At 38.8% G+C, this 3747-nt stretch overlaps 1 pseudogene; it reads right to left on the bottom strand.

The window, feature by feature from the left end:
• Positions 1-1583: 1583 nt before the first annotated feature.
• Positions 1584-3441, bottom strand: LOC117313797 (syntaxin-17 pseudogene; annotated as a pseudogene).
• Between the last annotated feature and the right edge of the window lie 306 nt (positions 3442-3747).

Here is a 3747-nt window from a genome sequence, read left to right as displayed (position 1 = left end):
CTTGTCTCCCTAGGTAGGTATATTCCTAGGTATTTTATTCTTTTTGTTGCAATGGTAAATGGGAGTGTTTCCTTAATTTCTCTTTCAGATTTTTCATCAGTATTGTATAGGAATGCAAGAGATTTCTGTGTATTAATTTTGTATCCTGTAACTTTACCAAATTCATTGATTAGCTCTAGTAGTTTTCTGGTGGCATCTTTAGGATTCTCTATGTATAGTATCCTGTCATCGGCAAACAGTGACAGTTTTACTTCTTCTTTTCCAATTTGTATTCCTTTTTCTTCTCTGATTGCCGGGGCTAGGACTTCCAAAACTATGTTGAATAATAGCGGTGAGAGTGGACATCCTTGTCTTTTTCCTGATCTTAGAGGAAATGCTCTCAGGTTTTCACCATTGAGAATGATGTTTCCTGTGGGTTTGTTGTATATGGTCTTTATTATGTTGAGGTAGGTTCCCTCTATGCCCACTTTCTGGAGAGTTTTTATCATAAATGGGTGTTGTGTTGAATTTTGTCAAAAGCTTTTTCTGCATCTATTGAGATGATCGTATGGTTATTATTCTTCAATTTGTTTATTATGGTGTGTCACATTGATTGATTTCATGCATTGAAGAATCCTTGCATCCCTGGGATAAATCCCACTTGATCATGGTGTATGATCCTTTTAATGTGTTGTTGGATTCTGTTTGCTAGTATTTTGTTGAGGATTTTTGCATCTATATTCATCAGTGATATTGGCCTGTAATATTCTTTTTTTGTAGTATCTTTGTCTAGTTTTGCTATCAGGGTGATGGTGGCCTCACAGAATGAGTGTGGAAGTGCATCTTCCTCCACAATTTTTTGGAAGAGTTTGAGAAGGATGAGTGTTAGCTCTTCTCTAAATTTTTGATAGAATTCACCTGGGAAGCCATCTGGTCCTGGGCTTTTGTTTGTTGGAAGATTTTTTAATCACAGTTTCAATTTCCTTACTTGTGATTGGTCTGTTCATATTTTCTATTTCTTCCTAGTTCAGTCTTGGAAGGTTATACCTTTCTAAGAATTTGTCCATTCCTTCCAGGTTGTCCATTTTATTGGCATAGAGTTGCTTGTAGTAGTCTCCTAGGATGCTTTATATTTCTGCAGTGTCTGTTGTAGCTTCTCCTTTTTCATTTCTAATGTTATTGGTGTGAGTCCTCTCCCTCTTTTTCTTGATGAGTCTGGCTAATGGTTTATCGATTTTGTTTATCTTCTCAAAGAAGAAGCTTTTAGTTTTATTGATCTTTGCTATTCTTTTATTTTTTTCTATTTCATTTATTTCTGCTCTGATCTTTATGATTTCTTTCCTTCTGCTAACTTTGGGTTTTGTTTGTTCTTCTTTCTCTAGTTCCTTTAGGTGTAAGGTTAGATTATTTATTTGAGATTTTTATTGTTTCTTGAGTTAGGCTTGTATAGCTATAAACTTCCCTCTTAGAACTGCTTTTGCTGCATCCCATAGGTTTTGGATTGTCGTGTTTTAATTGTCATTTGTCTCTAGGTATTTTTTTTTTTTTTGTAAAGCAATTATACTCCAACAAAGATGTTAAAAAAAAAAAAAGCCAAAACAGATTATGAGAGAAGTCTGCATTACACATGGGTAGAATTCACCCCATAAGTCAAAGAACTTTTCAAAATTACAAGGGAGGGAAGGCAGAGGGGACTAGATATTTGAGGTGTTAAGAGACAGGCTGACAGAGCAAGCTTAGTGACTGGCTTTGTAAGTCTACCACTTGAGACTCTGTGTTCTTTATTTACAGAGAGGCAGAAAAAAGAGTTCAGAGCAGAAGCCAGGGTCATAAATTAAGATATCTGAAAGAGAAGTTGGGCCTCTCTTTCCATTTTCTTACACTATTTGTTTCCTTCACTTGAAAATACTGTTAGACCAAATTGCAATAGGGCTCACCAAATGGACTCCGTTATGCAGTTTACTCATGCACCTTGCTAGGTCCTGATTTCCCTATTTGATATGAAAAGCTGCTGAACTTCTATTCTTTTCTCTGCTAAAATGCCTAAAAAAACTATATTTAGGAGATAAAGAAGCATATTTACAATATGCTTAGCCTTGGAGTCTCCAAGTCAGGGTTATGGAAGAAACTATTCTGAAAACTATCCTTCCATAACCCAACATGTTCACACATCACAAATCCTTATCAAAGTTATGGTTGGGTTTTCACATTTCCAGGTAAAAAATCTGCTCCCTGGCAGTCCTTAAACTTTACCTGACAAACACTGTACACTCTCAGTCCAGGCTCCTCAATCTCTAACATCCCCATTAACACCCCAGTAAACAACAAAATATATCCACTTATCACAGTTCAATCCCACTTGAGCATCTGTAGCCACTATTTTGATATAATCATGTTCCAAAAGCTGACTGAGTGTCCAACAGCAGCAAAGGATAGACATGTTGGCGCCAGTAATACTGAAGTTTGGTTTTTAACTGCATTTTTTGTCAGTTTGGCTGGGAAGATTTGGACAGCTGGAAGTGAGCTTCTCCATCATTTTCTGTTTCTTTCTTTGTAACAATTTTCCACCTGTGAAGCCCAACACCCCACCACCAAGTGCAGCTGCAATTCCTGCCACTTTGAAGCCTGCAAGGAGGCCAATCGGACCCCCCACCACTCCTCCGATGAGTGCACCTACCACAGGCAGAGCTGCCAGCTTGTATTTTGCAGCCTTCCCCAAGTTTTTGGTTCCCTCTTCAACGTTCACAGCAGCACTGTTGACATGGTCTTCAACGTTGTCAATCTTCTCCTGCTGAGAATTCACTAGGAGAGAGAAATCAGTGACCAGTTGGCTAAGTTCAATTAAGTCCGCTTCTAAGGTTTCCCATGATTCTGCAGCATTTTGATCTCGAGGAATTTCAGGCAACACATATATCTGAGTCATACTCTGAGGATCAGCTTCATCTTCAGTAGTGTGAAATGTTCCACCAACAGTCATGGATCTGGTCAAAGAAGGCTGTAATAAAGTTTCTTCATCATTAAATTGTTTCTTAAGTTCTTCTACAAATTCCAGATGGAGTTGAAGAAATTCTGCTGTTGCTGCTGATGCTTCTTTAACAGGATCTATCATTCTCTTCAGAAGTCCAAGGTCATCCTTTTGGACTTTCAAACAAAGCTTCTCCATTTCTCGGATATTGGAGCGGAGTTGCTGAACTGTATGTCCTGCATTGATATGCTCTTCATGCAACTTGTCCCAGATTCTGCACCTCTGATACTTCTCAATATTTATCTGGTGCTTTCTTAACCTCTCCAGGTCTGTTGGGATTACTATCTTAGTAAATTTCTGAATAGCTGGTTCAAGACGGCGTAATTTCACTTTTTCTTCATCTTCAGACATCCTAAAAAAATGTTGTATCTCTTCTACTTGCAACATCTACCTTCTCCACTCATGTAGAAAAACCTGATGCCCTGCTTCCTGCGGGGCGCCCCTCCCACGCGCGGGACTGGCAGTCGGCCCACGACGCCGGCCAGGGCCTTACGCCCCCGTGGGGGCCTATCTCTAGGTATTTTTTGATGTCCTCTTTGATTTCTTCAGTGATCTCTTGGTTATTTAGCAATGTAGTGTTTAGCCTCCATGTGTTTGTGTCTTTTACATTTTTTCCCCTGTAATTCATTTCTAATCTCATAGTGTTGTGGTCAGAAAAGATGCTTGATATGCTTTCAATTTTCTTAAATTTACTGAGGCTTGATTTGTGACCCAAGATGTGATCTATCCTGGAGAATGTTCCG

The sequence above is a fragment of the Tursiops truncatus genome, chromosome 10 (assembly GCF_011762595.2).
Source record: "Tursiops truncatus isolate mTurTru1 chromosome 10, mTurTru1.mat.Y, whole genome shotgun sequence".
Taxonomy (NCBI): domain Eukaryota; kingdom Metazoa; phylum Chordata; class Mammalia; order Artiodactyla; family Delphinidae; genus Tursiops; species Tursiops truncatus.
This window is presented reverse-complemented; position numbering and strand designations above follow the sequence as displayed.